Source organism: Cnephaeus nilssonii (genome assembly GCF_951640355.1).
Source record: "Cnephaeus nilssonii genome assembly, chromosome: 6".
Lineage (NCBI taxonomy): Eukaryota > Metazoa > Chordata > Mammalia > Chiroptera > Vespertilionidae > Cnephaeus > Cnephaeus nilssonii.
The window spans coordinates 21573706-21587465 of NC_137077.1; the positions used below are offsets into that span (position 1 = coordinate 21573706).

The window sequence follows — 13760 nt, forward strand, 5'->3', positions numbered from 1 at the left end:
CTGCGTGGCTCGGTGGGCTCGGGTGCCCGGCGTGGATGAACGCCGCCGGAGAAGGGAGTGTGAAGGCGGGCAGGGTGTGCAACGGAAGGGATTCATCTCGCGGTTTCCCGTCGGGAACAAACCTCGCTCCCCCACCCGTTTCCCTTCCTCCGTGAGGACCGTTTGGGGCGGGTGGGGAAAGCGCGCCCTCGAACCGCTCTCGCGCTCCCGGTTCAGTGCGCGCGCCCCCTCGCCTCTCCACGTCCCGAGAGGCCGGCGATGGTCGCCCGCGGGGGCCGGGGAGCCCGGAGGGCGGATCCCCGCGCAGGTGTTAGACCGGCCGAGGCGGGTTCGGCCCGCCGGCCGGGCCTCAGCCCCCTCGGCCGCCGGCCGCCGCGCTGCCGCGCCAGGAGGGCGGGGCCCGGGCGCGCGCGCGCGCGGGCGCGGGGGGCTCGGCGCCGCTCCGCGGTCTGGGGGCAGCGGCGCGGGGCGGCCTCGCCGGCGTCGTGCGCGCGGAGTGAGCGGGGTCTCGCGCGCGCGCGCGCACACGCCGGGCGAGTGAGGGAGCGGGGAGCGGCTGGGTGTGAGTGTGAGTGTGAGTGTGTGTGTGTGTGTGTATGTGTGTGTGGGGGGGGGGTGGGAACGAGCGTGTGTGTGGGAGTGGGGGGGGGTGAGGGCGAGGCGCGGCGACCTGCGAGGCTGTGAGGAGGGTGGGCGAGTGTGCGAGGGCGCCCGGCCTGGCTGCGGGAGCCGCGGTGGCGGCGGAGAAAAGAGGCGGCTCCCGACCACCTCCCCCTTTCTCCTCGGACCTTCAGCCCGCCCGGCAGCCCGCGCTTCCCCTCCGAGGCCCCAGCCCCGCTCCGCCGGTCAAGATCAAGGGAGGAGCCGCCGCGCCAGGTGAGAGCAGCCCCAGCGCTTCCCTCCCCGGGGTGTCGGGGGATGAGGCGAAGGCGCGCCCGCCCCGCGTCCCTCTACCTCAGGGGGCGAGTTCGGCCGAACGGGCTCGGCGACCGGCTGGGGGCGGGAGGGCTCGGCCGGGGCCGGGGCCGGGGCTGGGCGCGCCCGCCGCGGGGGGCTCGGGCTCGGTGAGGGCCGGGGGTCGGTCCCGAGCCTGAGGCGTGGGGGGCGGGCTGCTGGGAGGGGGTCCGTGCTGGGGCGAGCGTCGGAGCGGCGGCGACCTCGGGGCGCGAAGTGAGGGCTCCGTGTGGTGAGGGGGTGTGGTAACCCCGCCGGCCGGTCCCCCGGGCTGGGGGGCTGTGCCCTGCCTCCCGCAGACACACATTCCTGCGGTGTGACCCGGGGAGGAGGATGTGGTGTTCCTCCCGCAGCCCTCCATTCCCTGTTTTCGTCCTTACGTGTGAATTTCGGGGAGGGTGACCGTCCTTCCTCTTCCCTTTGGTGGCCCTCCGGTAAGAATGGGGTGACAGAGAGTTGGTTGTTTTTGTGTGTTGTGTGTTGTGTGTGTGTGTGTGTGTGTGTGTGTGTGTGTTTACTGTGATGCAATTGTTACCTCCCCCTGATGATCCCTTAAAAAAGCCAAAAATAGGGGATCATTTCAAATTCACTTTCCTGTACCTGAGAGCAGATGTGTATTGATGAATAGGGACGGGGGCGTTCATTATATTCTGTGAGTGGGTTATACTCACCGTGGTGGGTGTAACTCGGATGTGAACTCAGTGTGTGCTGTGATTTCCCCCCTAATTATGGAATGGTCCCCACCTCTTTGTGCAGTTGGGTTAAACTGGAAATCTGTGTGGAAAGTATATGGGCATCTTAGTATGGAAGATAGTTCTGCTTTTTTTTTTTTTTTTAAATATATTTTATTGATTTTTTACAGAGAGGAAGAGAGAGCCAGAAACATCAATCAGCTGCCTCCTGCACACCTCCCACTGGGGATGTGCCCGCAACCAAGGCACATGCCCCTGACCGGAATCGAACCCGGGACCCTTGAGTCCGCAGGCCGACGCTCTCTCCACTGAGCCAAACCGGTTTCGGCGATAGTTCTTTATTTTTGTGGGCTTGGCATTCTTCTTATTTTTATGGATGCTTTTAATAACTGTAACCATTAAAATTTAAATGCTGTTTAAATCTCATGTTAAGTCTTTTACAACATTGGGTCAATTTTCCCTGTTTTTTTTTTTAAAACAATTCATTGTCAAAGACATGACAAGATATTCATTTGGAATAAAACATTGTCTGAAATTTCCTAACTTTTAGAATGAAAACCTCTTAATTTCCAAAATGAAAGTTACAGTTAAATTTTTTCTTATGGTTACTGTTATTTGGTTAGTGTGTCAATGGGGGGGGGGGAGGAGGAGGTCTATTTAGTGTTAAGGTGACCTTTTGGTTTATTGTTTTCTATGTAGGTTATGGCTATTAATTTCCTCCTTTCATGTCGTAGGGTTAGTTGTTAGTTTGGCTACGTGGCTGTTGATGTTTTTATCTTTTTCTGTCTCCCTGTTTTTCTCTGTCTTCTCTTACCCCCACCAGGTGCTGGAGTCTGCTTGTCAGGGAGGGGGGGCAGTCTGATTCTGAGAACAGAGCCAAGAAGGGGACAGCAAATTCAGTCACATACAGTTCTCCACTCAGGCAAGAGCCACTTCTTCCCACCTTTCCCCCTGCAGGGGGTAAGGAGCTGCATATCTAACCTTTAGACTTCTGGCTACCAGCTAAAATGTCACTTTTCTTAGTTTCTGTGGAGATAGCTTTTAAAAATTTTCTCATGTTTCCTTAGAGTCCCAAATGATAGCATCTGGGGGTGGTAGGGGACAGTGAAATCAAGGCTATCCTTTTTTTCCCCTTTTCTCTTCTCATTCAGTTCCTTTTTCCTCTCCGGAGGGAAATTACCAGCAACATCTTATAAATTCTCTACCCTTTTCAGCTGTATTGTGAAGAAACATACTAAAGTGAACACTCTTTTTTTTTTTCTTTCATTTGGCCAATGAATACCAATGAAGCTTCAGGCATTAGTTTGTTGGGGCACAGGATGAGCCAAATCATTTAAAATATCTCCTAAGTCTTCCTTGGCCCAGTTTGTGCCACCTGGGATTTGCTACTGGGGTAACACTGATTTCTCAAAAACTTCTCCCCATCCTGTGAGCTGAAAGACTGAACACCAGGGGGATGGGGACAGAGCAGAGTTGAGTTGCTCCACACTTTGGGAAGTAGTTTTTATCATGTTCCCTTGGGGAGCAGGCATAGAGACCTAAACTGAGTGAAAATGGGTGGAGGAAGAACTTCTATACCCACGAACAACATGTGAAGAGTGAGAGAAAACCAAACATAAAGTAAGGAGGGTGAGTTTTTAATTGTATGTTGCTTGCTTGTTTTGCGGGGGACTTTACTGATGTAGATTTGTAGAGAACTTATGGCAGGTTAGTTTAATAAGAGTATTCTCTGCAGGTGGGATTAATCCTATAGGTATATGAGAAAAGGGCCTTTAGAAACTAGTAGTTACGTTATTTTAAAATATGAGTTAGTAGATTGTGATAGGAACAATGAAAAAAGTATTATTTTTTTAAATGTTAGCTGTCCTGGCATGTACAGTTGTTTCAAGAGAGGTTGAATAGGGGAGATTAGGTACAGATGTTGGGGAAATTGTCTTTCATTACTTGGGAATTTTCCTGTTTGTCACATTAAGGGTTGTTAAGAAATAATAAAGTACCTCCAAAAATATCTATACATAACATATTTTAGATTCATGTGCCATATGTATCTGTGAACATGTTAGGTTTGCAAAAGAGAAGTAATGACTTTCTGGCTTCATAGTAACTAATGCACTAACGCCATGGTGTTATTTTCAATGGGTTTTGTTGTGTGTTTTTTTTCCCTTTTAAAATTGGCTTGGAGGACAAAAGCCACAGAGCTCTGCAGTTCTACTCCCTTAGAGCCTGGTTCTGCATGGAATCCATCTGCTTATATCTTTTTTCTTACTCTTACTGAAATTGCTCCCCTCCCCCAAAAAAACTTTAACTGTTAACAGTGCTAATTATTTCAGTTGTATAATGATGATGGAAAGTAGCATTAGGCTTGCATTTCTTTGTTTTGAGAAATGTCAGTTGGGGTACATATTTGCATGGTATTTAATATTGAAAATACCTATGGTTTTTTGAGATTCCTTTATGATTCAATTTAGCAAACAACTTTAAAATATCTCCTAACCTCCTGGTATATGAGATTCAGTGTTGCCCACTGGGGATAACAGAGAATAAAACAGGAATTCTGTATTTATGGAGATTACATTCCAATTTCATGATCCCTGTACTTTTCATCTGTCATTCAGTTCCCCCAGCAATATAAGAATGTAGTAGAGTAGTCTACTACATTCTTATATAAAATGTGTACCAATTTGTGAATTGAAGAATTAGCAAAACAAATGTGTGTAAACACTGATATGCCTGATTCATTTAGAAAGTGACAACACATAACCAAGTTGTGACCCCAAAAAATAAACAAACCTTCTCCTTACTTAAATGTCTTTAATCTATTCAACCCCTTACATATTTCATTCTCCCTCTCCCCTATCCCCTTCTGATACTTGCTCTTGGCTTCATATTCTTAGTAATAAGATCTCCAAAATTGAATATGAATTTGCTATATAAGATGAGACCAGATTTCTGTTATTGATCTGCTGTTCTATGTTGGATAAGTCTTACTACATCTTGAAACTCCATGCAGATTTGCCCAAATAGCAATTTTGGAATTCCCTGATGCTTTGGAGTTATCAGTTATTAGCCATATCTGTAAAGCCTTCAGCTTGAATATATTCATAGCTTTCCAACCCTTTTTCAAAGTAATGTCCAAATGTTCAAAGAAAATTTGGCCCAACATCTAACATGTCAAATGTAATGAACTTGAAGCTATACTGTGCATTGTGTCTCCGGAATGTTTTTCAAATCTTGTGCCATGTTCCAGAGATACTTTGATATAACATTCCTCTGTTATAAATTTATAAATCATAAATTTTATTTGCATTCCAGATAAAACTACTTTTTTAAAAAAAAGTTTAATAGATTTTATATACTACAGACTGTTTTAGGAATTTTAGTAACCAAGGTACAGGTAATTTAAGTAATACTTTTCTCACCCTTTAGTTGGAAATGTGTGAAAATTTACTTGTTAATTTGCTCATGTCATTTTTATTCCCTTTTCCAATTTTCCTTTTATTATGGTAAAATACACACGAGATAAAATTTAACATCTTAACAGTTTTTAAAGTTCACAGGTTAGTGGTTAAGTACATTTGTATTGTTGTGCAACCATCACCATATCCATCTCTGGAACTCTTTTCTTTGCAAAACTGAAATGCTCTACCTGTAAAACATTAGTTCTCTATTCCCCCAACCCCCCAGCCGGTACTTTTTGTCTCTGAATTTGACTACTTTAGATACTAAAGCAGATCATAATGTCCTCAGGGTTCATCATGTTGTAGCATGTATCAGAACTTAACTTCTTTTTAAGGCATAGTATGTATATATTGCATTTTGCTTATTATTCGTCTATTGATGGACACCTGGGTTGCTTTTACCTTTTAGCTGTTGTGAATAATGCTACTATGAACATGTGTGTACAGATACCCCTTGGAGACTCTGCTTTCAGTTCTTTTGTGTATATACCTAAAAGTGGGTTTGCTGGATCATATGGTAATTCTATTTTTAATTTTTTTGAGGCAGTGCCATACTGTTTTCTATAGCAGCTGCACCATTTTATTGCATTCCCATGGACAGTTTGCAAGGCTTCCAGTTTCTCCATATCCTTCCCAACACTTTTTTGTTTTTGTTTATAGTGGCCATCCTATTGTGAAGTAGTTTCATCATTTTGATTTCCTAATGTTTAGTGATGTTGAGCATTTTTTCTTACTCATGACATGGTAACATCAGATAATTTTTAGCTTTGTGAAGGCTGGGACTATTTCTGTTTTGTTTACCATGGTATTTTTAGATACAGTGCATTGTAAGCACTCAAATATTTTTTAAAAATTTAAATTCTTTATTGTTTAAAGTATTAAATATGTATCCTTTTTCTCCCATTGACCTCTCCCTGGCCACTCCCACCCCCCAGCATATGCCCGCACCGCCCTACTGTCAGTGTCCATTGGTTATGCTTATATGCATGCATACAAGTCCTTTGGTTGATCTCTTACTTCCCACACCCACCCTCCCCTGCCTGGGTACTCACGTATTAATTGAAGGTATTACTTAATTGAATACTTAGTTTTATGTTTACAACTACTTTTTAACTTTGAACACTTTTCTTTTTTGGGGGGAGAAGTATAGAAATACTTCTGTAGGAATGTTGTGAAAAGGAATATAAAAGTAAAATGAGCCCATCCGGCGTGACTCAGTGGTTGAACTTCGACCTATGAAGCAGGAGATCATGGTTCAATTCCCCATCAGGGCACATGCCGGGTTGCGGGCTCAGTCCCCAGTGAGGGGCGTGCAGGAGGCAGTCGATCAATGATTCTCTCTTATTGTTGATGTTTCTATCTCTCTCTCCCTCTCTGAAATCAAATTAAAAAAAAAAAAAAAGTAAAATGATCTTATTAGTGTAAAAAGAAAGTTCCACTTAGAAACAGTACCACTGCTTGCCAACATACGCAAGCTTTGATGTCAAGGTAATAATTTTCTTTAGCTTTTGAGCAAGGTATGGTAGAGTATATTTGTTAAGGTAAGGTTTAGTGGCCTAGAATAAAGAATCCCCAAATATCAATGACATAAATAAGGATAGCAGTCTATTTCTCATGCAAAAGAGTAAGTAGTTAGTCAGTCCAAGGCCATGACATACACAGTTGTTAGGGATTCAAGTTCTTCTAACATGTTGTGCTTTTCCAAGGTGGACTCCTGTCCTCATAGTCCAGAATTGTTAGGGTCGTAGCCATAACATCCACACTCCAGGTAGCAGGATGGAGCAAGGACCAAGAAGAGCCACTCCTCTTAAGTAGGCTTTCTGGAAGCTTACGTGCAGTATTTTTCACGTAGCTCTTCCTTTTTCATTCATAATCCTGTATACATAGGTGAAAATGTAGCTAATACGACCACATCTAGTTTCAGGAAAGCCTATGGAATACAGTCTTTATTTACATGGCATTGTACTCAGCTTAATATTAGATAACTTATTCCTAAGGAAAGTAGAAAATGGAAGCAAGTGGGCATCTCTCATAGAGTGGATGAAATTTGAAGCATTCTGGGCTCTACCACTTTCTAATTGTGTGTATTTAGACACCTCAACTAACATCTCCACTAGAATAGCTTCACTTGCCAAATAACGACAATGAAGTGTCAAAGAGATGGTTGTGAGAATTAAATGAGGAGATACAAATAAGCTGCCTAATGCACGCAGTATGACTGGTGAGTATACTCACTCAAAATGTCAATTTTTTTTTTCTTATCTAAGTTCCCTGTGATATCTTTAGGTATAGTGGAAAAGAGTACAAAGAGACCAGAAAACCTGACTCTCTGTCCTGCCTCTACTATTATGATATCGTAGACAGGCCAGTTTTTTAAAATGGGACAATATATGTCTGTGTTCCTCACAGCATTATGTGAGATTAAATGAAAAATATATGTGGAAGGTACTTTGTGAACTGTAAATGGAGAATGTATTTAACCTTATCTGTATGCATTGTTTTGCCTTTGTCCTGCACATATTTTTTTGTGTGTGAAGAAAGGGAATTTATAGGTACTTATATACGTAGTCCAAAGTGTTGCCTTCTGCCGAAACCGGTTTGGCTCAGTGGATAGAGCGTCGGCCTGTGGACTGAAAAGGTCCCAGGTTCGATTCCGGTCAAGGGCATGTACCTTGGGTGCGGGTACATCCCCAGTGGGGGGTGTGCAGGAGGTAGCTAATCGGTGTTTCTCTCTCATCGATGTTTCTAGCTCTCTATCCCTCTCTCTTCCTCCCTGTAAAAAAATCAATAAAATATATATATTTTTAAAAAAGTGTTGTCTTCTGTACCTTTAGTGCTTTTTCTGTTTCTGTGTAAACATTCATGTTTTACCATTATTTTTCTTTAATAGTCTGATAAAGAACCATATTGAGTTTAGTTAGGAAAATTATTATCCTCCCATTTTTTCATCCATAATCATGTATACATGGATGAAAGTTCTATAAGAAGGAGATAATATGAGTGATTGTGTCATATAAATTTTGGGAAATTAGATGTTTGTTCTGTTTTTGAGATAATGCTCTTTCAAGTATAAGGAGGGTATCATGGGGACTGTCATACATTTCTTTTCTGTCACTGTAAAGTCAATTTTGATTAATATCTAGTCTCCTGTCCTATTTTCACAGCATTCCAGTCTACCTTCAAGTTAAGGTAGTAAAGAAAATGACATTGTGCCGAAACCGGTTTGGCTCAGTGGATAGAGCGTCTGCCTGCGGACTCAAGGGTCCCAGGTTTGATTCCGGTCAAGGGCATGTATCTTGGTTGCGGGCACATACCCAGTGGGGGGTGTGCAGGAGGCAGCTGATAGATGTCTCTCTCTCATCAATGTTTCTGGCTCTCTATCCCTCTCTCTTCCTCTCTGTAAGAAATCAATAAAATATATTTTAAAAAAAGAAAATGACATTGTATGAACTCAGAACACATAACCAGTGATATTATTTTATAACTAGAGGTCTGGTGCATGAAATTCGTGCACTGTGTGGAGGGGGGGAGGGTCCCTCAGCCCAGCCTGCGCCCTCTCTCAGTCCAGGAGCCCTCTGGGATGTCCGACTGACAGTTAGGCTGCCGCAGAGGTGGAAGAGGCTCCTGCCACTGCTGCTGCTCTCACCAGCCGTGAGCTTGGCTTCTGGCTGAGTTGCGCTCTCCCTGTGGGAGTGCATTGACCACCAGGGGGCATCTCCTGTGTTGAGCATCTGCCCCCTGGTGGCCAGTGCGCATCATAGTAACCAGTCATTCCACTGTTCCGTCAATTTGCTTATTAGCCTTTTATTAAATAGGATAAGTGGCATCTTAGCTAAAGGATGTGATTATATAGGAAATACCTAGTTTCAAACGGACATTCTTTTGTGATCATTTATTGATGAACATTATTAGTGAGTAATGGTGTAACTGCACTAACACTATTAGGTAGGTATTTCTGAGACTCTTCTGAGCTTTTCATCTTATCATTTATTTATTTTCTGTACCTTTAATATTTAAAAAACCCAGCCCCCTCCACAAACAGGGTGGTTCTCCTTTTCCCCATTCTTTTTTTTTTTTTAATTCTTTATTGTTGAAAGTATTATATACCGTATTTTCCGGCGTATAAGACGACTGGGCGTATAAGATTTTCCTGGGTTAAAAAGTCGTTTTATACGCCGGAAAATACAGTAGTCCAATATATCTAATCCATTATATCTAATCCCATCAATATAGTCCAATATACCATATTTTCCGGCGTATAGAACAACTTTTTAACCCAGGAAAATCTTATATGCCCAGTCGTCTTATACACCGGAAAGTACGGTATGTCTCCTTTTTCCCCCATTGACCTCTCCCTGCCCACTCCCGCACCCCAGCACAGGCCCCTCTACTGTTTGTGTCCGTTGGTTATGCTTTTATGCATGCATAAAAGTCCTTTGGTTGATCTCTTACTGCCCCCACCCCCCTCCCCACCCTCACCTTTCCTCTGAAGTTTGATGGTGTGTTCAATGCTTCTGTGTCTTTGGATCTGTTTTTGTTCATCAGTTTATGTTGTTCATTATATTCCACAAATGAATGAGATCATGTAATATTTATCTTTCTCTGACTGGCTTATTTCGCTTAGCACAATCCTCTCCAGGTCCATTAATGCTGTTACAAATGGTAAGCTTTCTTTCTTTTTTACTGCAGTGTAGTATTCCATTGTGTGGAAGTACCACAGTTTTTTAATCCACTCATCTGTTGATGGGCACTTAGGCTGTTTCCAAATCTTAGCTATTGTAAATTGTGCTACTATGAACATAAGAGTGCATATGTCCTTTCTGATTTCTTGGGATATATTCTTAGAAGTGGGATTACTGGGTCAAATGGGAATTGAATTTATATTTTTTTGCATTTGTGTTTTTATTTCCATTCTTTCTCATTTCTATGAGCAATTCAGATCTACTTCTGATGGTCTATTGGATAAAGGAAAGGAAAGGAAAAAGGGTAAAATTTTATTATTTCTAAAATACATATTTTTATTGATTTCAGAGAGAGGAATGGAGAGGGAGAGACAAACATCAGTGATGAGAGAAAAATCATTGATCGACTGCCTCCTGCATGCCCCCTACTGGGGATTGAGCCCGCAACTCGAGCATGTATCCTGACCCGGAATTGAACCATGACCTCCTGGTTCATAGGTCGATGCTCAACCACTATGTCACACTAGTCGAGCAAGTGGGTAACATTTTTTATATATATATTCCAAATTGTTTTTTATTTGAGGCAGATTGAAAGAATTGGGGACATTAGAACTCATTGAGAGAAAAAACCTTGATAAACAACAGATCCTTGGTTAAAACCTGAGGCATCACAAAGTTGGCATTAAAAGGTACTATTTTATTATTAAGTCACATGACAGAGAGAGAGAGAGCGTAAGAGAGAGATAGAGAGAGAGATTAATTTTAAGGAACTGGCTCCTGTGATTGTGGAACTGGCCAATTCACAATCTGTAGGGGCTGTAAACAGGAAGGTTGTAGTTTTGATGCAGAGTTTCTCTGGGAAATCTCAGTTTCGCTTTTTAGTCCTTCATCTGGTTGGATGATACCTACCCACATTATCTCCTTTACTCAAAGTCAGGTGATTATAGATGTTAATCACATTTACAGAATATCTTGACAGCAACATGTAGACTAGAGTTTGACCAAACAATTGCATACCATTGCCTGGTTGGAGAGAGAGATTTAATAGGTCAATGATATATATTTGAGTTTCATGGTAATAGTTGAAACCTGGTTGAGGATGACATTTCTAGAGAAAGGAGAGAAGAGTTTAAGAAACCCAGAGGGTTATGTGCAGAAGTAGAGCTGTCAAGAAAAAGCGGTCACAGAAAAAGAGACTACGAAGGAGTGCCTACAACTCAAGATGCACATATTTGTTATTTTTCTCTATAACCTGATCCAATTTCAAATCCAAGACAGAATGATGTCATTGAAAGCACATCTGTAGTAATTGCCAAATGGAGTAAGTTTTAGTTTGTATATTAGAATTCATTTTTTCTTCTCTAATTTTACTCTTTCTCAGTCTTTTGATTCTGGGTCCATATACTATGTCTTATCTAGAATAAAGAATTTTTTTAATAATAGTAAGCAATGCCTTAATGTGTTCAGATGATAGATTGTGATTTTGCTTTTTTTCCTACCAGAATAATAACCGTTGGGAAGGGACCTCACAAGAAAAATGAATCAACCACTTTATTTATGATTCCTATTTAATTAGCTTTGCCTAGACTGTTTGAAGATGACAGTGATTTGTTAAAATTGGTCTGTCATCCAGAAGTTTACATGGGAATACTATCTCTAATATAAAAGTAAATTCTTTTTGAATTTCTTTTTATTTCAAAACTATTTTAGCAGTTTATTAGTAGCATTTATTTGATATTTGATATTGATATATACATTGTTTTTCTTCTTGATACTCTGAGGGAAATAGAGTAGGGAAACTACTTGATCTGAGTTTATATTCTAAGAGGAGAGATTATATTCTTGTGTATATATGAACATTTGCAAATGTTGGAGAGTAAACTCTTTTCTTACAGATATCTTATTGGGTAACTAAACCAACTCCTATAAATGTCAGAGGGAAAAAAAAATCCCAGTTTATTTTATAGACTCTTTTCTGTATTTAAAAATAGTGAATATAATTTGAACTTTTCTTTTTTTTTTTTAAGGACTCGGGACTATAATTTTTTGTGTGTATAGATTTGGGCTTCTGGACTGTTCACTATTATGCTTTTGTCTTATTCTTTTTTTTTTCTTTTTTTTTTTTTTTGCATATAAGCAACAGCAATTAATTTCACACAGTTCTCAAATCTGGAAGTCCAGCCTGGTCAGATTTTGGCCAGGATCCTCTTCCAGGTTGCAGACTGTCAGTTTCTCGTTGTATTTTCACGTGGCAGAATCTGCTTTTGACTTCTTATAAGCTTTTTTGTGTTTTCTTTTTCCTTGATGTTAATGGACGGGAAAAATAGAAAAGCAGATGTTTTTATATAATGTTTAGGGGAAGGAGAAGGCCATCAGAGGAGGTGCCAAACTATTGGTCTCTTTCGGGTCACAGGAAGGCAGTGTTGCCAGGCCATGGGGGTGGGGTGGGGATGATGAGCCTCTGCCGCTGGGGCTGGAGAGTCTTCACCCGAGAATTTCTTGGGTCTGGTTAGATGTGAAGCACAGTGGAATAGTCTTAAAAAGGCAAGCAGCCTCCTCAGCAGCAGCCCTGAGCACCAAGGATGGCCAGCCTCTCATCCTCGGGAAACAGGCGTGAGCCGTTGGGTGGAGGAGAGGTTGTGCCCTTTCATTTCCTGGTAATAAACTGGTCTCAGGAGATCACTAAAATTATAGTGGATAAAAAATCTAGACAGGTGTCACTTAAAGATACCAGCACCAATGAAACAATAATTAGCAAGCTGAAGGTTGTTAAGAAGTAGATGTGCCATTTACAAACTGAGGATGTCATCTACTTGGTGTACAGAAACAGAGAGTTGGAACACACTATTGCATACCTCTAGGAATCTTTACCTGAAAATTAAGGTATAACACAAGAATCTTTTGAAGCTGGTAAAGAAAATGTATTCCACATGACCAAAGATACCTCAGTTCCAAGTTCCTGCCATTTTCGCCTGCCATTTAGGCAGGCTTTGAGAAACCACAGCTGTTGACACTGATGTCAGACCTCTTCATCGCAGCCTCTACTTCTTTCACAGAGTCTCCTTTTGTAGGGGGAGAGAGCATCCTTTCAGTTCTAGATTCTGGGGTGCAGGCATCCCTTCTGAAAGGATGTATTCCAGTTGTAGCAAGTGAAATGATACCTTCAGCTTTGCTTCACCTCTCGCAGACAGGGAGGGAACATCATTTTCTTTGTTTGAACCCTAGGATCAAGAGAATTTGAGCCCATTAAAAAGAAAATGAAAGCCCTAGCTCAGTGGTTGGCAAACTGCGGCTCTTTGGCCCCTTGAGTTTTTAGCAAAGGCCAGCTTAGGAGTACCCTAATCAAGTTAATAATGTACCTACCTATATAGTTTAAGTTTAAAAAATTTGGCTCTCAAAAGAAATTTCAATCGTTGTACTGTTGATATTTGGCTCTGTTGACTAATAAGTTTGCCGACCACTGCCCTAGCTGGTGTTTGGCTCAGTGGAGAGAGCATTGGACTGCGGACTGGAAGGTTCTGGGTTCAATTCTGGTCAAGGGCACATGCTCGGATTGCGGGCTCGACCCCCAGTAGGGGGCGTGCAGGAGGCAACCAATCAATGATATTTCTCATCATTGATGTTTCCATCTCTTCCTCTCCCTTCTTCTCTGAAATCAATAAAAATAAATTTTTTAAAAATGAAGAAAGAAAGAAAATGAAAGAAGATAGCCTAATCTGAACATGCAGTTATTTGTTGCATACCAGTATAGAAACACCCAAACTTTATGTGGCCATAAAGTCAGACAAGATGGGATGCTCATGTGCATCATCTGTCGGGATTGCTGCACAACAGTGTGAGATTGCAGTCTTGGAGTGCTTTTATTGTTTGACTGTAGAATCACTGAAAATACCATGTGTGTTACTATTGCATCCTGGGCATTTTTTGAGAGCTGACATATCAGTATTGGCAGACTGTTCCTGCTTTCCAGTTGC

General features: G+C 42.1%; 1 protein-coding gene across 5 annotated transcripts in view; it reads left to right on the top strand.

Annotated features, from left to right (window-relative positions):
- Nucleotides 1-425: 425 nt before the first annotated feature.
- RIMKLB (ribosomal modification protein rimK like family member B) overlaps nt 426-13760 on the top strand; it is a 30094-nt gene continuing 16759 nt past the window's right edge. Inside the window, exons 1-3 of one of the 5 annotated variants that reach the window (XM_079774140.1) lie at nt 459-568; nt 795-876; nt 2470-3275. The gene's annotated coding sequence lies outside the window, so the exon portion shown is untranslated. Of the gene's footprint in view, nt 569-629; nt 877-2469; nt 3276-13760 lie in introns of those variants that run through there. The other 4 variants (XM_079774139.1, XM_079774137.1, XM_079774138.1 and 1 more) reach the window with 4 other exon arrangements.